At 44.8% G+C, this 25944-nt stretch overlaps 1 long non-coding RNA gene across 1 annotated transcript in view; it reads right to left on the bottom strand.

Moving 5' to 3' along the window:
- LOC135051186 (uncharacterized) overlaps positions 1-17756 on the bottom strand; it is a 148518-nt gene extending 130762 nt beyond the window's left edge. Inside the window, exon 1 of the long non-coding RNA XR_010242102.1 lies at positions 17619-17756. This is a non-coding gene — a long non-coding RNA (uncharacterized LOC135051186). The remainder of the gene's footprint in view (positions 1-17618) is intronic.
- Between the last annotated feature and the right edge of the window lie 8188 nt (positions 17757-25944).

The following is a 25944-nucleotide window of genomic DNA, read 5'->3' as shown; positions in this document are numbered from 1 at the left end:
AGATGTGCTGCCTGACCCTAGGTGGTCTCAGCTGAATGTGTGTGAAACCTATGGCTCCCAGCACATTGGGCATGCCAGCAAGCTCATAGAAATCTACCCTGACGGCATGCCACTGAGAATCCTGGGTAGGGAAGCAGATTGAGGCATTGATGTGGGGCTGCAAAACAGCCAACACCTGTGTGTATATTTGATAGAAAATAAAACTTGAGATTTTAGGACAGAACTGGCCACTGAGAGTAATTAAAAACAACCAAAAACAGAGGAGGTAGTTAGGTATATATCACCTGTGTTAATATTCTAGAAAATGTGGGTTGTGAGATTCCTATGACATCCCCAGACACAGCCTGAAAGCTCCCAGTAGCCATAAAGTGCAAAACAGCCAGGAGTTTGTGCAGGCCTGAGACAGGGCGAGAGCATGCAGTCTCAGGGTCTAGGGCCAGTTTGACAAGGTCATACAGACGGAAAATGTTGTTACGATTTAGACGGAACATCTGTATGACCCTATCATCGGACAATGTGTCCAAGTTTAAACGCCGCCTAAAAAAATGAGGCCTGCGCAGCCTCCGCGGAACCTGTACAAACTGCTGACCATGTTCAGTTTCTTGGCCCTGGTTACTTACAGGCTGATGTCTGAGTCTGAGGAATCCCACAGCACACAAAAGATCACTGGCCCACAGTCCTGCTGCCATTTCTGAGTGTAGGTTGTTTGAAATGCGCCTAAGATCCTTTTATAGGCATCCTAATTCAGGTGTGAATGATTTGTAAGTGGCAACACATGTAAACATGCCTGAAAAAAGCAGGTCTATTTTTTTGCCGCTTTTTTTAACGAATCGCAAAAAAATACAACCGCAATTGAGCACTCAGAGACTAACACCCAAATACGAATGAATAGTGAATACCCGTGTTGCATTTGACCGATGGTCTATTCATTTGTATTTCTGAACTTTGCCGTTAAAACCATTATGAATAGCCCAAACACTGCCGAGATTTGTGCTAAGTGAATTCCCGTGTTGGGACTTAGAAAAAAAAACACAAATCGGACAAACTCGGATTATTATTAAATATAGGCCCAGGACTGGCTGAAGGAGCCCGATGCTGGTTATGCTTAGGAGGGGGGAACCCACACAATTTTTTTTTTACATTTTTAACTATTTCTGACCCTTTACCAAAGAGAAGCATGCACGGATCTCACTGATCCATGCATGACTATCTGAACACACCAGCTTAAAGCAATTCTATTTGAAAGCTCCCTTTTTTATGAATTCTATGATTTCCCGTCAGTTTTTGGCTATTGTCGGCAGTGATTGAGAATACAAATTCTTAGTAAATTACCGAGTTGTATAAAGTACAACAGAGATTCTCTAACGCCGATGATCTACATTACTGTGTTGCTCGAACAGTTAGTTACATCAGAATACACTAATTTATATTTACTGGTATGGATACAGCTGCTCATTACCTCTGTGTATTTTAGATAGCGGAATGAGTCGCTCCTGCAGATTTACCCTGATATATTTAAAACCTGTGTGCACCCTTCCATTGAATGTTTTACAATGGATTACACAGAAAAAAAATAATAATAAAGTGAATGTCAGGGGGAAAAAAAAGAATAGATTGGCACTTTGGGAATCGAACCCAGGACCCTCAGTGTGGGAGGTGGGAGCCTTCATCGCTAGCCTACGTCGCTGCATGGAAGAGAAACAAGTTAATTTGTAAAAGTAATGCAAGCAGTGATTCCTTCCCATTGGTGTTCGTTTATGCTGTTAGGGGACTTGGACGCTCATTGAGTGCACTGTACACACTGTAAAGTCAATGAGCTACATTATTCCTTTCACACATTAGTTGTGTCTGCATACACAAGTATTTTAACATGTTAATTTTTGTCTGTATGAACTATACACACAGTGATTTGGCAACCAGGAACTTAGGACGCTCATATATCCCTAACATCAATAGACCATACTGTATCTGTAACATGTTCGTTTGCATCTTTATATGCTGTACTATTTGCATCTGTACTGTATATACTGTTATATACTGTATGACATACTGTAGGATAATGTAGCGTAATGAGATGCACCAGTAAAAAAGTTCATAAGCTGTAGTTCAGTATTGTATTTTAATGGATACCACACGCATGTGCATTGGTGATTTTAAAAAGTGACATCTGGTGGATGATCTTAGGTATTACACTCAAAGGTAACGCCAAACGCTCTGTGCGCATCCCTTCAACTAGGCGCGCCTCCTTGCACCCAGGCACACTATGTATTCCCGATCGCGATTAGTATAGATGTGCTGCCTGACCCTAGGTGGTCTCAGCTGAATGTGTGTGAAACCTATGGCTCCCAGCACATTGGGCATGCCAGCAAGCTCATAGAAATCTACCCTGACGGCATGCCACTGAGAATCCTGGGTAGGGAAGCAGATTGAGGCATTGATGTGGGGCTGCAAAACAGCCAACACCTGTGTGTATATTTGATAGAAAATAAAACTTGAGATTTTAGGACAGAACTGGCCACTGAGAGTAATTAAAAACAACCAAAAACAGAGGAGGTAGTTAGGTATATATCACCTGTGTTAATATTCTAGAAAATGTGGGTTGTGAGATTCCTATGACATCCCCAGACACAGCCTGAAAGCTCCCAGTAGCCATAAAGTGCAAAACAGCCAGGAGTTTGTGCAGGCCTGAGACAGGGCGAGAGCATGCAGTCTCAGGGTCTAGGCCCAGTTTGACAAGGTCATACAGACAGAAAATGTTGTTACGATTTAGACGGAACATCTGTATGACCCTATCATCGGACAATGTGTCCAAGTTTAAACGCCGCCTAAAAAAATGAGGCCTGCGCAGCCTCCGCGGAACCTGTACAAACTGCTGACCATGTTCAGTTTCTTGGCCCTGGTTACTTACAGGCTGATGTCTGAGTCTGAGGAATCCCACAGCACACAAAAGATCACTGCCCACAGTCCTGCTGCCATTTCTGAGTGTAGGTTGTTTGAAATGCGCCTAAGATCCTTTTATAGGCATCCTAATTCAGGTGTGAATGATTTGTAAGTGGCAACACATGTAAACACGCCTGAAAAAAGCAGGTCTATTTTTTTGCCGCTTTTTTTAACGAATCGCAAAAAAATACAACCGCAATTGAGCACTCAGAGACTAACACCCAAATACGAATGAATAGTGAATACCCGTGTTGCATTTGACCGATGGTCTATTCATTTGCATTTCTGAACTTTGCCGTTAAAACCATTATGAATAGCCCAAACACTGCCGAGATTTGTGCTTAGTGAATTCCCGTGTTGGGACTTAGAAAAAAAAACACAAATCGGACAAACTCGGATTATTATTAAATATAGGCCCAGGACTGGCTGAATGAGCCCGATGCTGGTTATGCTTAGGAGGGGGGAACCCACACAATTTTTTTTTTACATTTTTTATCTATTTCTGACCCTTTACCAAAGAGAAGCATGCACGGATCTCACTGATCCATGCATGACTATCTGAACACACCAGCTTAAAGCAATTCTATTTGAAAGCTCCCTTTTTTATGAATTCTATGATTTCCCGTCAGTTTTTGGCTATTGTCGGCAGTGATTGAGAATACAAATTCTTAGTAAATTACCGAGTTGTATAAAGTACAACAGAGATTCTCTAACGCCGATGATCTACAGTACTGTGTTGCTCGAACAGTTAGTTACATCAGAATACACTAATTTATATTTACTGGTATGGATACAGCTGCTCATTACCTCTGTGTATTTTAGATAGCGGAATGAGTCGCTCCTGCAGATTTACCCTGATATATTTAAAACCTGTGTGCACCCTTCCATTGAATGTTTTACAATGGATTACACAGAAAAAAAATAATAATAAAGTGAATGTCAGGGGGAAAAAAAAGAATAGATTGGCACTTTGGGAATCGAACCCAGGACCCTCAGTGTGGGAGGTGGGAGCCTTCATCGCTAGCCTACGTCGCTGCATGGAAGAGAAACAAGTTCATTTGTAAAAGTAATGCAAGCAGTGATTCCTTCCCATTGGTGTTCGTTTATGCTGTTAGGGGACTTGGACGCTCATTTAGTGCACTGTACACACTGTAAAGTCAATGAGCTACATTATTCCTTTCACACATTAGTTGTGTCTGCATACACAAGTGTTTTAACATGTTAATTTTTGTCTGTATGAACTATACACACAGTGATTTGGCAACCAGGAACTTAGGACGCTCATATATCCCTAACATCAATAGACCATACTGTATCTGTAACATGTTCGTTTGCATCTGTATATGCTGTACTATTTACATCTGTACTGTATATACTGTTATATACTGTATGACATACTGTAGGATAATGTAGCGTAATGAGATGCACCAGTAAAAAAGTTCATAAGCTGTAGTTCAGTATTGTATTTTAATGGATACCACACGCATGTGCATTGGTGATTTTAAAAAGTGACATCTGGTGGATGATCTTAGGTATTACACTCAAAGGTAACGCCAAACGCTCTGTGCGCATCCCTTCAACTAGGCGCGCCTCCTTGCACCCAGGCACACTATGTATTCCCGATCGCGACTAACGCCTCAGTCAGCCAAGATAACGGAGGACCCATCTGTATGTTACTGGCTGCTGCATAGTACAGTCTTTTGTGCTGCTGTGCTCTTATCATGAGGAATGGGCTTAGGGAGGAGGCTGAAAGAGGTCTGGAATGCTATCTAGACACCCATTTTACAGTAAATGAGAAATGTCTGATTTCCCACTATCCTTGTGCTGTGCTATCTCATCCTCCTTTACCTCTGGTAGTTGTATGTGGAAAAAGTTAAGTCTCTTCAAATGAATTCCTCCTTACCCCTGTGTGTTGAGTCAAGAAATTGGCCAAACTGGGAAAGAAGATGAGAGCACGAGCAGATCGAGTGTTGGTATATTTGTATGAAATGGTTTACAAGAAAATGATCTTATTATTAAATGATAGAAATCTATTCTTGAATTAAATAAAAAAATACACACAGATACTTGGATTCAAACCCCAAGCAGCTACTATGATATGCAGTGACTTTACCAATACACCACAATACCAGTAAGTGAGAAGCCACTGCCATTTGATTCATACATAGTAAAAATGAACTGATACTGACCATTTTACACAGCTACAGTATACTGTAGTGTTCTGAAAATGCCACCTGCTGTCTGAAAAGCAGTACTGCACTGTATTTCAGGCTCGTTACACATGGCCGGACATGGCAGGACATGACAGATGTTATCTGCCATGGCAACATTTTCAGCAAGGTGTATGTGGACTAGTGATGTGCACCGGAAATTTTTCGGGTTTTGTGTTTTGGTTTTGGATTCGGTTCCACGGCCGTGTTTTGGATTCGGGCGCATTTTGGCAAAACCTCCCTGAAATTTTTTTGTCTGATTTGGGTGTGTTTTGGATTCGGGTTTTTTTTTTTTTTTTTTAAACCCTCAAAAACAGCTTAAATCATAGAATTTGGGGGTCATTTTGATCCCATAGTATTATTAACCTCAATAACCATAATTTCCACTCATTTCCAGTCTATTCTGAACACCTCACACCTCACAATATTATTTTTAGTCCTAAAATTTGCACCGAGGTCGCTGGATGTCTAAGCTAAGCGACCCAAGTGGCCGACACAAACACCTGACCCATCTAGGAGTGGCACTGCAGTGTCAGATAGGATGGCAGATTTAAAAAATGCAGCACAGGTATGAATGCATAGTATACTTGATGACACAGAGGTAGAGCAGTGGACTACTGTACCGTACTGCTATATATATATATATATATATATATATATATATACTGGTGGTCACAACAACATTCTGCACTGTCCCCTCCTACTATATACTTCACTGCAGCACAGATATGGAGCGTTTTTCAGGCAGAGAACGTAGATATTTGCAGCATACTGAGCACAGATATTTGCAGCACACTGAGCACAGATATTTGCAGCACACTGAGCACAGATATTTGCAGCACACTGAACACAGAAACTGAGAGAACGCAGCCACGTCCTCTCACTATCATCTCCAAAGCACAAGTGAAAATGGCGGCGACGCGCGGCTCCTTATATAGAATACGAATCTCGTGAGAATCCGACAGCGGGATGATGACGTTCGGGCGCGCTCGGGCTTAACCGAGCAAGGCGGGAAGATTCGAGTCTGCCTCGGAACCATGTAAAATGGGTGAAGTTCGGGGGGGGTTCAGATCCCGAGGAACCGAACCCGCTCATCACTAATGTGGACACATCTGTATGCTGGTGTTAGACGAGGGATCCAGTCTTTAGGTCGACACTGTTTAGGTTGACCACTATTGGTCGACAGTAAGTAGGTCGACTTGGTTTCTAGGTCGACATGTTCAAGGTTGACATGACAAAAGGTCATGAGCCGGTGTCCACCGGTGCCACGGCTGCTCTACAGTGAAGGAACTCTAAATAAACTACAGTTCCCAGAAGCCCTTGTTTCCCGGGAGCTCCTGATAGCAAGGGCTGCTGGGAACTGTAGTTTATTTAGAGTTTCTTCAGTTCAGTGCAGAGCGGCCGTGGCTCCAGCGGACACCGGATCAACTCCCACACATACATGGTGTGTGTGTGTATATATCTATCCAAATAGATAGATAGATAGATAGATAGATAGATAGATAGATAGATAGATAGATAGATAGATAGATAGATAGATAATTAACTCTCTAAATCTCTATATGGAATCTTTGGGTTAGGCAGTTCCATCATCAGAGGGTACGGATGGGACTGCAGTCCCAGGGCACCCAGATAGACAGGGGGCCTGCCTCTGAAACTGCTGATAAGGGTGTTTGCGGCACCAGGCTGTTGTGCATGCATGGGACCGGCTGCTGCTGCTGCAGATCATGTGCCCCTCTCCCCGGACAATGCAGTGTTCCAACGCTGCTTAGCATGAGATATTGACTGCTGCTGCTGTTACCGTGCGCCACTCTTACAGAGGATAAAAAACAATATTAGTTAAAAATAAACCTAATATAAGTATAAGCCGATATTGAAACAGACGACTCATAGTTTTGCTGGTAAAACTCTTTCACATACTCTATCTTAAACGCAAAGTCACCAACTGTGACCTAGAGAAGTAGGGAAAGTGGACATTATGCCATTACTGACTTCCTTACAACTCCACCTGTGATCATATGGGCATCCAAAAATTGGATGATATGATTAGAAGCCAGCTATATGTACATTGACATTTTATTTTATTTATACTACTGTCCTTTGGATGAGAAATAATAAAATTATTTTTCATCCGGGACTGCGCATCCACTCACTTTATCCAGGAGAGGTGCTCTGTCTATTTTGTCAGTCCTGAGCCCCGCCATTTCTGATGGCAGCTCTGGGTTTACACTCCGGAAAAAGGGAGGGTTAGTGTTAGGCTGCAGAGTATGGAGGGTTTGGTGTAGGCTGCAGTGAGGGTGGAATAGGTTTAGGCTGCGGGAAATGGGGGTTAGGGGGCATTAGGATAAGGTAAGTATACTTACCTTGCCCATGTAGGGATTCTAAGCATCGGGATGCCACGGTTGGTATTCTGACCGCTGGCATCCCGACCGCCGACATTTCCTACCCAACGCCTCTATAGCTCTATATCTTCCAGTGCCAGCTGTGGTGGTGGGCTGCTGCTGCTGCTACTGGCCATGGGAGGGAGAACAGGGGAATGACATTTCCTATGTTGTCAAAGTCGAAAAATATCATGATACATATCCCTTGTACTAATCCCTCATGCACATGCACGCTGCTCGTGCACCTGGTCCCCCGTGCGTACACATACCTGCAAGTTGCGTAAGAGACGCTCCAGCGACTCTTGCGCATGAGATGTGTATTTACGGCGGAGTTTGTGAGCGTGTAGCATGTGACTCGGACGTAGCATATTTAACCCAAATAGTGCATTTTGTAGATATTATTCCCCTAGACCATGTCAGCGAGTATGATTAGTTTAAACAGTTCCTGGACAGAGAGATTCCTCTTTGCATGATTGGAAGGGTCAGATAAAGGTTGAAAGGTGGTGTCTAGTATCCAGCTGTAGGGTATTTTAAGGGTAACATTCCGGTGTTAGTTAGGAAAGGATTGCTCGCTCCTGGGTATAGTTATGTACAGAAGTAGATTATGAACATTAACTGTATTTGCTGTAAATTACACATGCGGCTGGAATCCAGAGGATACCTCCCACCATAGCAGTTGGGGAAGGACATCGCCTACCTATTCAATCCACCCATGACCTTTGCTGTAATGTAGAGACATATCCCTGTGTCCAATGAACAATGAGATTACAGTGACTATTGTATTGTTTTGGATGAAGTTAATAAATAGAGCTTGCAGCAGGCTTGGTCACACAAGACTCTGAAGGCTTTCTCCCTGATAGCTGAGAACTGGATCCAGGTTGCACTTGCGAATGATTCCCCATGTATGTATATTCTCTGTAGCCATTATTCTCTGTTATTCTGTTTAGATTTCCTTGTTAGCCTGTAGAGTATAACTTGTACCTGTTTACCCTGTGGTGTTAGAGTCCAGTGGTTTACCACAAACAGTGTTGTGTTTTCATTTTCCTGCCTGGGCTTTTAAAGTAGATTAACTTGTTTAACCTGTTTTAGATTAACCTGCATTGTTAAGTAGTGATGAGCACCGGAAATTTTTCGGGTTTTGTGTTTTGGTTTTGGGTTCGGTTCCGCGGCCGTGTTTTGGGTTCGAACGCGTTTTGGCAAAACCTCACCGAATTTTTTTTGTCGGATTCGGGTGTGTTTTGGATTCGGGTGTTTTTTTCAAAAAACCCTAAAAAACAGCTTAAATCATAGAATTTGGGGGTAATTTTGATCCCAAAGTATTATTAACCTCAATAAGCATAATTTCCACTCATTTTCAGTCTATTCTGAACACCTCACACCTCACAATATTATTTTTAGTCCTAAAATTTGCACCGAGGTCGCTGGATGACTAAGCTCAGCGACCCAAGTGGCCGACACAAACACCTGGCCCATCTAGGAGTGGCACTGCAGTGTCACGCAGGATGGCCCTTCAAAAAACTACTCCCCAAACAGCACATGACGCAAAGAAGAAAAAAAAGAGGCGCAATGAGGTAGCTGTGTGAGTAAGATAAGCGACCCTAGTGGCCGACACAAACACCTGGCCCATCTAGGAGTGGCACTGCAGTGTCACGCAGGATGGCCCTTCCAAAAAACACCCCCCAAACAGCACATGACGCAAAGAAAAAAAGAGGCGCAATGAGGTAGCTGTGTGACTAAGATAAGCGACCCAAGTGGCCGACACAAACACCTGGCCCATCTAGGAGTGGCACTGCAGTGTCACGCAGGATGGCCCTTCCAAAAAACACCCCCCAAACAGCACATGACGCAAAGAAAAAAAGAGGCGCAATGAGGTAGCTGTGTGACTAAGATAAGCGACCCAAGTGGCCGACACAAACACCTGGCCAATCTAGGAGTGGCACTGCAGTGTCACGCAGGATGGCCCTTCCAAAAAACACCCCCCAAACAGCACATGACGCAAAGAAAAAAAGAGGCGCAATGAGGTAGCTGTGTGACTAAGATAAGCGACCCAAGTGGCCGACACAAACACCTGGCCCATCTAGGAGTGGCACTGCAGTGTCACGCAGGATGGCCCTTCCAAAAACTACTCCCCAAACAGCACATGACGCAAAGAAAAATGTAAGAAAAAAGAGGTGCAAGATGGAATTGTCCTTGGGCCCTCCCACCCACCCTTATGTTGTATAAACAGGACATGCACACTTTAACCAACCCATCATTTCAGTGACAGGGTCTGCCACACGACTGTGACGGAAATGACGGGTTGGTTTGGACCCCCACCAAAAAAGAAGCAATTAATCTCTCCTTGCACAAACTGGCTCTACAGAGGCAAGATGTCCACCTCATCATCATCCTCCGATATATCACCGTGTACATCCCCCTCCTCACAGATTATCAATTCGTCCCCACTGGAATCCACCATCTCAGCTCCCTGTGTACTTTGTGGAGGCAATTGCTGCTGGTCAATGTCTCCACGGAGGAATTGATTATAATTCATTTTAATGAACATCATCTTCTCCACATTTTCTGGATGTAACCTCGTACGCCAATTGCTGACAAGGTGAGCGGCGGCACTAAACACTCCTTCGGAGTACACACTTGTGGGAGGGCAACTTAGGTAGAATAAAGCCAGTTTGTGCAAGGGCCTCCAAATTGCCTCTTTTTCCTGCCAGTATAAGTACGGACTGTCTGACGTGCCTACTTGGATGCGGTCACTCATATAATCCTCCACCATTCTTTCAATGGGGAGAGAATCATATGCAGTGACAGTAGACGACATGTCCGTAATCGTTGTCAGGTCCTTCAGTCCGGACCAGATGTCAGCATCAGCAGTCGCTCCAGACTGCCCTGCATCACCGCCAGCGGGTGGGCTCGGAATTCTGAGCCTTTTCCTCGCACCCCCAGTTGCGGGAGAATGTGAAGGAGGAGATGTTGACAGGTCGCGTTCAGCTTGACTTGACAATTTTGTCACCAGCAGTTCTTTGAACCCCAGCAGACTTGTGTCTGCCGGAAAGAGAGATCCAAGGTAGGTTTTAAATCTAGGATCGAGCACGGTGGCCAAAATGTAGTGCTCTGATTTCAACAGATTGACCACCCGTGAATCCTTGTTAAGCGAATTAAGGGCTCCATCCACAAGTCCCACATGCCTAGCGGAATCGCTCTGTGTTAGCTCCTCCTTCAATGTCTCCAGCTTCTTCTGCAAAAGCCTGATGAGGGGAATGACCTGACTCAGGCTGGCAGTGTCTGAACTGACTTCACGTGTGGCAAGTTCAAAAGGTTGCAGAACCTTGCACAACGTTGAAATCATTCTCAACTGCGCTTGAGACAGGTGCATTCCACCTCCTATATCGTGCTCAGTTGTATAGGCTTGAATGGCCTTTTGCTGCTCCTCCAACCTCTGAAGCATATAGAGGGTTGGATTCCACCTCGTTACCACTTCTTGCTTCAGATGATGGCAGGGCAGGTTCAGGCGTTTTTGGTGTTGCTCCAGTCTTCTGTACGTGGTGCCTGTACGCCGAAAGTGTCCCGCAATTCTTCTGGCCACCGACAGCATCTCTTGCACGCCCCTCTCGTTTTTTAAATAATTCTGCACCACCAAATTCAAGGTATGTGCAAAACATGGGACGTGCTGGAATTTGCCCAGATTTAATGCACACACAAAATTGCTGGCGTTGTCCGATGCCACAAATCCACAGGAGAGTCCAATTGGGGTAAGCCATTCTACGATGATCTTCCTCAGTTGCCGTAAGAGGTTTTTAGCTGTGTGCGTATTCTGGAAAGTGGTGATACAAAGCGTAGCCTGCCTATGAAAGAGTTGGCGTTAGCGAGATGCTGCTACTGGTGCCGCCGCTGCTGTTCTTGCGGCGGGAGTCCATACATCTACCCAGTGGGCTGTCACAGTCATATAGTCCAGAGCTTGCCCTGCTCCACTTGTCCACATGTCCGTGGTTAAGTGGACATTGGGTACAACTGCATTTTTTAGGACACTGGTGAGTCTTTTTCTGAGGTCTGTGTACATTTTTGGTATCGCCTGCCTAGAGAAATGGAACCTAGGTGGTATTTGGTAACGGGGACACAGTACCTCCAACAAGTCTCTAGTTGGCTCTGCAGTAATGATGGATGCCGGAACCACGTTTCTCACCGCCCAGGATGCCAAGGCCTCAGTTATCCGCTTTGCAGCAGGATGACTGCTGTGATATTTCATCTTCCTCGCAAAGGACTGTTGGACAGTCAATTGCTTGGTGGAAGTAGTAAAAGTGGTCTTACGAGTACGACTTCCCCTCTGGGATGACCATCGACTCCCAGCAGCAACAACAGCAGCGCCAGCAGCAGTAGGCGTTACACGCAAGGATGCATCGGAGGAATCCCAGGCAGGAGAGGACTCGTCAGAATTGCCAGTGACATGGCCTGCAGGACTATTGGCATTCCTGGGGAAGGAGGAAATTGACACTGAGGGAGTTGGTGGGGTGGTTTGCGTGAGCTTGGTTACAAGAGGAAGGGATTTACTGGTCAGTGGACTGCTTCCGCTGTCGCCCAAAGTTTTTGAACTTGTCACTGACTTATTATGAATGCGCTGCAGGTGACGTATAAGGGAGGATGTTCCGAGGTGGTTAACGTCCTTACCCCTACTTATTACAGCTTGACAAAGGCAACACACGGCTTGACAAATGTTGTCCGCATTTCTGTTGAAATACTTCCACACCGAAGAGCTGATTTTTTTGGTATTTTCACCAGGCATGTCAATGGCCCTATTCCTCCCACGGACAACAGGTGTCTCCCCGGGTGCCTGACTTAAACAAACCACCTCACCATCAGAATCCTCCTGGTCAATTTCCTCCCCAGCGCCAGCAACACCCATATCCTCCTCATCCTGGTGTACTTCAACACTGACATCTTCAATCTGACTATCAGGAACTGGACTGCGGGTGCTCCTTCCAACACTTGCAGGGGGCGTGCAAATGGTGGAAGGCGCATGCTCTTCACGTCCAGTGTTGGGAAGGTCAGGCATCGCAACCGACACAATTGGACTCTCCTTGTGGATTTGTGATTTCGAAGAACGCACAGTTCTTTGCTGTGCTTTTGCCAGCTTGAGTCTTTTCATTTTTCTAGCGAGAGGCTGAGTGCTTCCATCCTCATGTGAAGCTGAACCACTAGCCATGAACATAGGCCAGGGCCTCAGCCGTTCCTTGCCACTCCGTGTGGTAAATGGCATATTGGCAAGTTTACGCTTCTCCTCCGACAATTTTATTTTAGATTTTTGAGTCCTTTTTTTACTGATATTTGGTGTTTTGGATTTTACATGCTCTGTACTATGACATTGGGCATCGGCCTTGGTAGACGACGTTGCTGGCATTTCATCGTCTCGGCCATGACTAGTGGCAGCAGCTTCAGCACGAGGTGGAAGTCGATCTTGATCTTTCCCTATTTTTGGAACCTCAACATTTTTGTTCTCCATATTTTAATAGGCACAACTAAAAGGCACCTCAGGTAAACAATGGAGATGGATGGATACTAGTATACTTATGGATGGACGAGCGACTGCCGACACAGAGGTAGCTACAGCCGTGGACTACCGTACTGCATCTGCTGCTAATATAGACTGGATGATAATGATATAAAAAATATATATATATCACTACTGCAGCCGGACAGGTATATATTATATAATGACGGACCTGCTGGACACTGTCAGCACTGCAGACTCCTAAAGTAAGCTACTAGTATCAAGAAGATAGAAAGAAAAAAAAAACACCACAGGTAGGTGGTATACAATTATGGATGGACGAGCGACTGCCGACACAGAGGTAGCTACAGCCGTGGTCTACCGTACTGCGTCTGCTGCTAATATAGACTGGATAATAATGATATAAAAAATATATATATATCACTACTGCAGCCGGACAGGTATATATTATATAATGACGGACCTGCTGGACACTGTCAGCACTGCAGACTCCTAAAGTAAGCTACTAGTATCAAGAAGATAGAAAGAAAAAAAACACCACAGGTAGGTGGTATACAATTATGGATGGACGAGCAACTGCCGACACAGAGGTAGCTACAGCCGTGGACTACCGTACTGCGTCTGCTGCTAATATAGACTGGATGATAATGATATAAAAAATATATATATATCACTACTGCAGCCGGACAGGTATATATTATATAATGACGGACCTGCTGGACACTGTCAGCACTGCAGACTCCTAAAGTAAGCTACTAGTATCAAGAAGATAGAAAGAAAAAAAACACCACAGGTAGGTGGTATACAATTATGGATGGACGAGCAACTGCCGACACAGAGGTAGCTACAGCCGTGGACTACCGTACTGCGTCTGCTGCTAATATAGACTGGATGATAATGATATAAAAAATATATATATATCACTACTGCAGCCGGACAGGTATATATTATATAATGACGGACCTGCTGGACACTGTCAGCACTGCAGACTCCTAAAGTAAGCTACTAGTATCAAGAAGATAGAAAGAAAAAAAACACCACAGGTAGGTGGTATACAATTATGGATGGACGAGCAACTGCCGACACAGAGGTAGCTACAGCCGTGGACTACCGTACTGCGTCTGCTGCTAATATAGACTGGATGATAATGATTTAAAAAATATATATATATCACTACTGCAGCCGGACAGGTATATATTATATAATGACGGACCTGCTGGACACTGTCAGCACTGCAGACTCCTAAAGTAAGCTACTAGTATCAAGAAGATAGAAGAAAAAAAACACACCACAGGTAGGTGGTATACAATTATGGATGGACGAGCGACTGCCGACACAGAGGTAGCTACAGCCGTGGACTACCGTACTGCGTCTGCTGCTAATATAGACTGGATGATAATGATATAAAAAATATATATATATCACTACTGCAGCCGGACAGGTATATATTATATAATGACGGACCTGCTGGACACTGTCAGCACTGCAGACTCCTAAAGTAAGCTACTAGTATCAAGAAGATTGGAAAAAAAAAACACCACAGGTAGGTGGTATACAATTATGGATGGACGAGCGACTGCCGACACAGAGGTAGCTACAGCCGTGGACTACCGTACTGCGTCTGCTGCTAATATAGACTGGATGATAATGATATAAAAAATATATATATATCACTACTGCAGCCGGACAGGTATATATTATATAATGACGGACTTGCTGAGCACAGTCAGCACTGCAGACTCCTAAAGTAAGCTACTAGTATCAAGAAGAAAGAAAAAAAAAAACACAACAGGTAGGTGGTATACAATTATGGATGGACGAGCGAATGCCGACACAGAGGTAGCTACAGCCGTGGACTACCGTACTGCGTCTGCTTCTAATATAGACTGGATGATAATGATATAAAAAATATATATATATCACTACTGCAGCCGGACAGGTATATATTATATAATGACGGACCTGCTGGACACTGTCAGCACTGCAGACTCCTAAAGTTAACTACTAGTATGAAGTAGATAGAAAAAAAAAAAACCACCACAGGTAGGTATACAATTATGGACGAGCGACTGCCGACACAGAGGTAGCTACAGCCGTTGACTACCGTACTGCGTCTGCTGCTAGTATAGACTGGATGATAATGATATAAAAAAAATATATATATCACTACTGCAGGATAGGTATATATTATATAATGACGGACCTGCTGGACACTGTCAGCAGAATGCGTTTATAGAATAAAAACACCACACGACGAGTGTTTAACTTTTTCAGGCAGACAATCACAATATACTGGTGGTCACTGGTCACTGGTCAGTCACACTGGCAGTGGCACTCTGGCAGCAAAAGTGTGCACTGTTAAATATATGTACTCCTGCTATAACTGCTCCCCAGTCTCCCCCACAATTAAGCTGTGTGAGCAGTGAGCACTCAGCACAGTCAGATATACATAGATGATGCAGCACACTGAGGCTGAGCACAGATATGGTATACTGTGTCACTGTGTATCGTTTTTTTTTCAGGGAGAGAACGGATTATATTAAATAATAATAAAACTGCACTGGTGGTCACTGGTCAGTCACTAGTAAACTCTGCACTCTCTGAGTACTCCTAAGCTCCAGTAAATCAAGTGTCTCACTCTCACTATCTATTTCTATTCTAAACGGAGAGGACGCCAGCCACGTCCTCTCCCTATCAATCTCAATGCACGTGTGAAAATGGCGGCGACGCGCGGCTCCTTATATAGAATCCGAGTCTCGCGATAGAATCCGAGCCTCGCGAGAATCCGACAGCGGGATGATGACGTTCGGGCGCGCTCGGGTTAACCGAGCAAGGCGGGAAGATCCGAGTCTGCCTCGGACCCGTGTAAAAAGCGTGAAGTTCGGGGGGGTTCGGTTTCCGAGAAACCGAACCCGCTCATCACTATTGTTAAGGTGTATGCACTGCGTATACTTTGTATTGCCAGTGCTATTTAAGGTTTAAAGTATAAGCATATCATTACATTGTTTCATTAATAAGGTTTACAGTATTTCAATCCGTGTGCGTACGTGCCGCGTGTGCGCCGCACCAACGGCACAGCATCTGATACGCTAAGTGCGTATCCATATGGTACTCAGCACGCAAACAGCGTACTTAGTCCGTAGTGTGTGTAATAAGTCCAGCGGCCATAGCGGCTCCACGGTAACAGTGTATAGCTTTATGTTTTAAGATAATATTTGACATTATCAATGTCCCAGCATGTACCAGAGGTGATGACATCCCGGCAGTAGCTGGAGAGAGCACACAGTGTGTAAGGGGCACTTCTGTGTAGCATAATGTTTATAAGTACTCTAATATGCTCTAATGTGTAGCTTAACATGCATAAGTGATACTACAATGATGTGTAACATGTATAAGGGATACTACTGTGCAGTGTAACCAGTATAAGGGATACTACAATGATGCGTAACCAGTATAAGGGATACTATAGTGATGGTAACATGTATAAGAGCTCTACTGTGTAGCGTAACATGCATATGGGATACTTCTGTGATGCATAACATGAATAAGGGATACTTCTGTGTAGTGTAACCTGTATAAGGGATACTATAGTGATGCATAACATGTATAAGTGCTCTAATGTGCAGCTTAACATGCATAAGGGGTACTACAATGATGTGTAACATGTATAAGGGATACTACTGTGCAGTGTAACCAGTATAAGGGATACTACAATGATGCGTAACCAGTATAAGGGATACTATAGTGATGCGTAACATGTATAAGAGCTCTACTGTGTAGCGTAACATGCATAAGGGATACTACTGTGATACATCACATGTATAAGGGATACTACTGTGTAGTGTAACCTGTATAAGGGATACTACTGTGATGCATAACATGAATAAGGTATACTACAGTGATGTGTAACATGAGTAAAGGATACTACAGTGATGTGTAACATGAATAAGGGATACTACTGTGTAGCGTAACCTGTATAAGGGATACTACAGTGATGAGTATCATGAATAAGGGATACTACAGTGATATGTAACATGAATAAGGGATACTACAGTGATGTGTAACATGAATAACGGACACTACTGTGCAGTGTAATGTGCATAAGGGGCACTACTTTGTATTAAAATTTGAATTGGGAGTACTTTTATATGGCCATGTACCTTCCCTATTTCAAATGGAGGGCTGCCATTCCCTTACTTTGCTAGGGGCACTCGGACCCCTAGATACAACTCTGCATAGAATATACCATTGTGCAGGTAGTAACAACAATCCAACAGGATAATTGAAACATGAAAAATCTGGCATGGTTGTGCTATGCATTATAGCCTAAACAGAAATGTTCTGATTATTTAGAGTAGTTATTATTTAGACTACTTTGAGTAGTCAGTAAGCTATGGATCTCGTAGTTTTAAAAAAGAAAGCAAATTAAAAATACTCCCCACTGCTTTAAAAAAGAAAGTTAGCGAATTAAAAATATTCCCACTGCATTGAGCTATCTAATGACCCTAATAAGCGCTAGAGACAATTTCAGATACAGGTATAAACAGGAATGCAGATAGAGAACCCAAATAAAAGTACTTTACATACATGGTTTACGTCTTTAGGATAGGAGACTGCTGGGATGTGAGCTCTGCTGTTACGGAAAGCTTTCAACAGGAAGGACATCCAATGCTGCAGGCAGTCACTGTCAGTGTGATATATAGCTGCTGCATGCCCCAGGATTTGGCAGGGTTGTGTCTATGATCCTTCAGGGGCTTATGGGAAAGGTACTCTCCACGAAGGGAAACTAGATGCTACCAATCTGGCAGGCTCACAATACGCTGCTCTGCAGTCGATAGCTCTAGAATCTTTGATGTAAGCAAAGCAGAAAGCAGAGATTCCACACTACGGGGACTTAATGCAGCTGTCTGAAGGAGCTAAATGGAGGTCTTGTGCCCATACAAATCCGGCGCACAGGGCGCATGGCCCCTTAGCCCCCCCCCTAGTTACGGCCATGGCTAATACCAATGCAAAATAAAGTCATTTTCGAAGAATAAATGCCCGTATATGGAATACACAGATCAGTAAGAATATGAGCCATACTCACCTTCTATCCTTGTTGAAATTATCACAAGCTTTTCTGCAAGAGTGCTAAATGTTTATCATTTCAGATTTTTATATTGTAGAGGTGAGAGTTATTCTACTCTTAGCTATTTGAAATAAACATGGCATACAAGTCCAAAGCTGCTAGCATGACACCAACAATGTACTATAACACAATTTTGTGATTTAGCACTTTATAGTGTGAATCTGAGCTCCATCTGATTCTCACTGGATATTATATCTACGAAGCATTAGTTTTCCTACAAAAAGATAGTTGTACAACCTTCAACAATTTGGAAGCATTATTTTAATTTATAATCACAGCCTGCAAACTATAGATTTGTGCCCTCCCATATTTTACAAAGGGACAGTGCGCATCAAAAAAGGGGTGTGGTTTCACAAGGAAGGGGCATGGCTACACAATAGTACACCCATTTTAAATTACACCACACAGTAGCACAACCTTATTCACATTACCCCACGCATAGTAGTGCTGCATATACACATAATGTCCCCGGTAGTGGTGCCTCTTAGACACATAATATTCCCTGTTTTAGCACCGCTTATACACATAATGTCCCCAGTAGTAGTGCTGGTTACATATAATGCCCACAGAAGTGACACTTATACACATTATGCCCCCACACACATACATACACATAGATACACACACAAATATACACACACACACACACACACACAAACACACACACACACACACACACACACACACACACACACACACACACACACACACATACACCAGTGGCAGAACTTGTGAATGGTGCACCCAGGTGCAAAAATTTGCTTTGGGCCCCCCACTTCAATCCTATCCCAAGTTCACAATATGCCACAAGGCAATCTGTGACAGGAAAGGCAGTGGGTGACGGAAAGGAGGATAAGGTGATGGAGACAGGCAAATGGTGACAGGGACAGGCAGAAGATGATGGGGAGGGTGTGACAGATATAGGGAGAGGGTGACAAGGAACAGCATTGGATGATGGAAAGAGTGACATAGGCAGTAGGAAATAGGTAGAGGATGACAAGGACTGGCAGCGGGTGACAGGGCTAGGCAGAGGATGATGGGGAGAGGGTTACAGGTATAGGCAGTGGGTGAGAGGAAGAGGGTGACAGGTACAGTACATGGTAGTTGGTGGTAGTTGGTGCCAGTTATAGGGAGACAGAGAGAGGGTGACAGGTAAACTACACACCTGTGATGGCTTCAGCAACCAGCTCCTCACAGTTGTCCTCTATGAATCTGCCCTCCAGCGATGTCATTGGTGGGCAGTGAAAAGATTACTGTCACATCCTGACCCTGTTCTCTGCATTGGCTCGATACATGGCTGGATGCTCTCAGTGGTGGGTAAGGGGTTAGGGTGGCGGAGGCATCTCCAACTGCTTTTTCGGCTTCCGCTACTCACAGGGAAGCCGCTACTCCAGAAGCCTGACAGGCGCTGGGCTCTCTGTAGCAGGTGGCTGCTCCGCCTTTTTCCGGCTCTGTCGCTCCTTACCTCCAAAGACCTCAGCACCCGCTCCACTCTTAGGTCTCCTTCTTCCCCTGTGGCAGTAAGCCTCAGATAGAAAGAGACGGTCTGGTCAGGAAGAAAGGGGAGGAGTGGGCAAGAGAGGGGATTGGCGCCCCTCCTCGTCTGGCCAGACTGTGGACCTCATCTTTCCACAGCAGCAGGCTCAATTTATACTAGTACCGTGATAGACAGGAAGCACGATACAGCAATGGCAACGTATAATGATTACTCATTATAATGGTGCTGGCTTTGGGTTCCTTAAACGCTGTGGGCCTCTGTGCTATGCAGCGGGTACACCTGCGGAAGTTCCGCCTCTGACATACACATAGATACACATACATGCATGCACACACACACACACACACACACACACTGAAGATGCTCACACACACACACACACACACACATACACATAGACAGGACAGTCTAGAGCCAGGCTGGGCCCAGGTACTTTTCAAGGGGTGTGGCCTAATCACAGAAGGTGTGGTCATGTAAACTTAGAAAAAAAATGAAAAAAGTATTATTTTAAGCTAGAGATGTGCACTTGAAATTTTTCGGGTTTTGTGTTTTGGTTTTGGGTTCGGTTCCGCGGCCGTGTTTTGGGTTCGACCGCGTTTTGGCAAAACCTCACCGAATATTTTTTGTCGGATTCGGGTGTGTTTTGGATTCGGGTGTTTTTTTCAAAAAACACTAAAAAACAGCTTAAATCATAGAATTTGGGGGTCATTTTGATCCCAAAGTATTATTAACCTCAAAAAAAATTATTTCCACTCATTTTCAGTCTATTCTGAACACCTCACACCTCACAATATTATTTTTAGTCCTAAAATTTGCACCGAGGTCGCTGGATGACTAAGCTAAGCGACCCTAGTGGCCGACACAAACACCTGGCCCATCTAGGAGTGTCACTGCAGTGTCACGCAGGATGGCCCTTCCAAAAAACTCTCCCCAAACAGCACATGATGCAAAGAAAAAAAGAGGCGCAATGAGGTAGCTGTGTGAGTAAGATAAGCGACCCTAGTGGCCGACACAAACACCTGGCCCATCTAGGAGTGGCACTGCAGTGTCACGCAGGATGGCCCTTCCAAAAAACACTCCCCAAACAGCACATGACGCAAAGAAAAAAAGAGGCGCAATGAGGTAGCTGTGTGAGTAAGATAAGCGACCCTAGTGGCCGACACAAACACCTGGCCCATCTAGGAGTGGCACTGCAGTGTCACGCAGGATGGCCCTTCCAAAAAACACTACCCAAACAGCACATGACGCAAAGAAAAAAAGAGGCGCAATGAGGTAGCTGTGTGAGTAAGATAAGCGACCCTAGTGGCCGACACAAACACCTGGCCCATCTAGGAGTGGCACTGCAGTGTCACGCAGGATGGCCCATCCAAAAAACACTCCCCAAACAGCACATGACGCAAAGAAAAAAAGAGGCGCAATGAGGGAGCTGTGTGAGTAAGATAAGCGACCCTAGTGGCCGACACAAACACCTGGCCCATCTAGGAGTGGCACTGCAGTGTCACGCAGGATGGCCCTTCCAAAAAACACTCCCCAAACAGCACATGACGCAAAGAAAAATTAAAGAAAAAAGAGGTGCAAGATGGAATTGTCCTTGGGCCCTTCCACCCACCCTTATGTTGTATAAACAGGACATGCACACTTTAACCAACCCATCATTTCAGTGACAGGGTCTGCCACACGACTGTGACTGAAATGACGGGTTGGTTTGGACCCCCACCAAAAAAGAAGCAATTAATCTCTCCTTGCACAAACTGGCTCTACAGAGGCAAGATGTCCACCTCATCATCATCCTCCGATATATCACCGTGTACATCCCCCTGCTCACAGATTATCAATTCGTCCCCACTGGAATCCACCATCTCAGCTCCCTGTGTACTTTGTGGAGGCAACTGCTGCTGGTCAATGTCTCCACGGAGGAATTGATTATAATTCATTTTAATGAACATCATCTTCTCCACATTTTCTGGAAGTAACCTCGTACGCCGATTGCTGACAAGGTGAGCGGCGGCACTAAACACTCTTTCGGAGTACACACTTGTGGGAGGGCAACTTAGGTAGAATAAAGCCAGTTTGTGCAAGGGCCTCCAAATTGCCTCTTTTTCCTGCCAGTATAAGTACGGACTGTCTGACGTGCCTACTTGGATGCGGTCACTCATATAATCCTCCACCATTCTTTCAATGGGGAGAGAATCATATGCAGTGACAGTAGACGACATGTCCGTAATCGTTGTCAGGTCCTTCAGTCCGGACCAGATGTCAGCATCAGCAGTCGCTCCAGACTACCCTGCATCACCGCCAGCGGGTGGGCTCGGAATTCTGAGCCTTTTCCTCGCACCCCCAGTTGCGGGAGAATGTGAAGGAGGAGATGTTGACAGGTCGCGTTCCGCTTGACTTGACAATTTTCTCACCAGCAGGTCTTTGAACCCCAGCAGACTTGTGTCTGCCGGAAAGAGAGATCGAAGGTAGGTTTTAAATCTAGGATCGAGCACGGTGGCCAAAATGTAGTGATCTGATTTCAACAGATTGACCACCCGTGAATCCTTGTTAAGCGAATTAAGGGCTCCATCCACAAGTCCCACATGCCTAGCGGAATCGCTCCGTGTTAGCTCCTCCTTCAATGTCTCCAGCTTCTTCTGCAAAAGCCTGATGAGGGGAATGACCTGACTCAGGCTGGCAGTGTCTGAACTGACTTCACGTGTGGCAAGTTCAAAGGGCAGCAGAACCTTGCACAACGTTGAAATCATTCTCCACTGTGCTTGAGACAGGTGCATTCCACCTCCTATATCGTGCTCAATTGTATAGGCTTGAATGGCCTTTTGCTGCTCCTCCAACCTCTGAAGCATATATAGGGTTGAATTCCACCTCGTTACCACTTCTTGCTTCAGATGATGGCAGGGCAGGTTCAGGCGTTTTTGGTGTTGCTCCAGTCTTCTGTACGTGGTGCCTGTACGCCGAAAGTGTCCCGCAATTCTTCTGGCCACCGACAGCATCTCTTGCACGCCCCTGTCGTTTTTTAAAAAATTCTGCACCACCAAATTCAAGGTATGTGCAAAACATGGGACGTGCTGGAATTTGCCCATATTTAATGCACACACAATATTGCTGGCGTTGTCCGATGCCACAAATCCACAGGAGAGTCCAATTGGGGTAAGCCATTCCGCGATGATCTTCCTCAGTTGCCGTAAGAGGTTTTCAGCTGTGTGCGTATTCTGGAAAGCGGTGATACAAAGCGTAGCCTGCCTAGGAAAGAGTTGGCGTTTGCAAGATGCTGCTACTGGTGCCGCCGCTGCTGTTCTTGCGGCGGGAGTCCATACATCTACCCAGTGGGCTGTCACAGTCATATAGTCCAGACCCTGCCCTACTCCACTTGTCCACATGTCCGTGGTTAAGTGGACATTGGGTACAACTGCATTTTTTAGGACACTGGTGAGTCTTTTTCTGACGTCCGTGTACATTCTCGGTATCGCCTGCCTAGAGAAGTGGAACCTAGATGGTATTTGGTAACGGGGGCACACTACCTCAAGAAATTGTCTAGTTCCCTGTGAACTAACGGCGGATACCGGACGCACGTCTAACACCAACATAGTTGTCAAGGCCTCAGTTATCCGCTTTGCAACAGGATGACTGCTGTGATATTTCATCTTCCTCGCAAAGGACTGTTGGACAGTCAATTGCTTGGTGGAAGTAGTAAAAGTGGGCTTACGACTTCCCCTCTGGGATGACCATCGACTCCCAGCAGCAACAACAGCAGCGCCAGCAGCAGTAGGCGTTACACGCAAGGATGCATCGGAGGAATCCCAGGCAGGAGAGGACTCGTCAGAATTGCCAGTGACATGGCCTGCAGGACTATTGGCATTCCTGGGGAAGGAGGAAATTGACACTGAGGGAGTTGGTGGGGTGGTTTGCGTGAGCTTGGTTACAAGAGGAAGGGATTTACTGGTCAGTGGACTGCTTCCGCTGTCTCACAAAGTTTTTGAACTTGTCACTGACTTATTATGAATGCGCTGCAGGTGACGTATAAGGGAGGATGTTCCGAGGTGGTTAACGTCCTTACCCCTACTTATTACAGCTTGACAAAGGCAACACACGGCTTGACAAATGTTGTCCGCATTTCTGGTGAAATACTTCCACACCGAAGAGCTGATTTTTTTGGTATTTTCACCAGGCATGTCAATGGCCATATTCCTCCCACGGACAACAGGTGTCTCCCCGGGTGCCTGACTTAAACAAACCACCTCACCATCAGAATCCTCCTTGTCAATTTCCTCCCCAGCGCCAGCAACACCCATATCCTCCTCATCCTGGTGTACTTCAACACTGACATCTTCAATCTGACTATCAGGAACTGGACTGCGGGTGCTCCTTCCAGCATTTGCAGGGGGCGTGCAAATGGTGGAAGGCGCATGCTCTTCACGTCCAGTGTTGGGAAGGTCAGGCATCGCAACCGACACAATTGGACTCTCCTTATGGATTTGGGATTTCGAAGAATGCACAGTTCTTTGCTGTGCTACTGCTTTTGCCAGCTTGAGTCTTTTCATTTTTCTAGCGAGAGGCTGAGTGCTTCCATCCTCATGTGAAGCTGAACCACTAGCCATGAACATAGGCCAGGGCCTCAGCCGTTCCTTGCCACTCCGTGTGGTAAATGGCATATTGGCAAGTTTACGCTTCTCCTCCGACAATTTTATTTTAGATTTTTGAGTCCTTTTTTTACTGATATTTGGTGTTTTGGATTTTACATGCTCTGTACTATGACATTGGGCATCAGCCTTGGCAGACGACGTTGCTGGCATTTCATCGTCTCGGCCATGACTAGTGGCAGCAGCTTCAGCACGAGGTGGAAGTCGATCTTGATCTTTCCCTATTTTGGGAACCTCAACATTTTTGTTCTCCATATTTTAATAGGCACAACTAAAAGGCACCTCAGGTAAACAATGGAGATGGATGGATACTAGTATACTTATGGATGGACGAGCGACTGCCGACACAGAGGTAGCTACAGCCGTGGACTACCGTACTGTGTCTGCTGCTAATATAGACTGGATGATAATGAGATAAAATTAAAATATATATATATATATCACACTAGTACTGCAGCCGGACAGGTATATATATTATGTAATGACGGACCTGCTGGACACTGTCTGTCAGCACTGCAGACTCCTAAAGTAAGCTACTAGTATCAAGAAGATAGAAAAAAAAACACGGGTAGGTGGTATACAATTATGGATAGACGAGCGACTGCCGACACAGAGGTAGCTACAGCCGTGGACTACCGTACTGTGTCTGCTGCTAATATAGACTGGATGATAATGAGATAAAATTAAAATATATATATATATATATCACACTAGTACTGCAGCCGGACAGGTATATATTATGTAATGACGGACCTGCTGGACACTGTCTGTCAGCACTGCAGACTCCTAAAGTAAGCTACTAGTATCAAGAAGATAGAAAAAAAAAACCACGGGTAGGTGGTATACAATTATGGATGGACGAGCGACTGCCGACACAGAGGTAGCTACAGCCGTGGACTACCGTACTGTGTCTGCTGCTAATATAGACTGGATAATAATGAGATAAAATTAAAATATATATATATATCACACTAGTACTGCAGCCGGACAGGTATATATATTATGTAATGACGGACCAGCTGGACACTGTCTGTCAGCACTGCAGACTCCTAAAGTAAGCTACTAGTATCAAGAAGATAGAAAGAAAAAAAAACACGGGTAGGTGGTATACAATTATGGATGGACGAGCGACTGCCGACACAGAGGTAGCTACAGCCGTGGACTACCGTACTGTGTCTGCTGCTAATATAGACTGGATGATAATGAGATAAAATTAAAATATATATATATATCACACTAGTACTGCAGCCGGACAGGTATATATATTATGTAATGACGGACCTGCTGGACACTGTCTGTCAGCACTGCAGACTCCTAAAGTAAGCTACTAGTATCAAGAAGATAGAAAAAAAAAACCACGGGTAGGTGGTATACAATTATGGATGGACGAGCGACTGCCGACACAGAGGTAGCTACAGCCGTGGACTACCGTACTGTGTCTGCTGCTATATAGACTGGATGATAATGAGATAAAATTAAAATATATATATATATATATCACACTAGTACTGCAGCCGGACAGGTATATATTATGTAATGACGGACCTGCTGGACACTGTCTGTCAGCACTGCAGACTCCTAAAGTAAGCTACTAGTATCAAGAAGATAGAAAAAAAAAACCACGGGTAGGTGGTATACAATTATGGATGG

The sequence above is a fragment of the Pseudophryne corroboree genome, chromosome 2, assembly GCF_028390025.1.
Source record: "Pseudophryne corroboree isolate aPseCor3 chromosome 2, aPseCor3.hap2, whole genome shotgun sequence".
Classification (NCBI taxonomy): domain Eukaryota; kingdom Metazoa; phylum Chordata; class Amphibia; order Anura; family Myobatrachidae; genus Pseudophryne; species Pseudophryne corroboree.
This window is presented reverse-complemented; position numbering and strand designations above follow the sequence as displayed.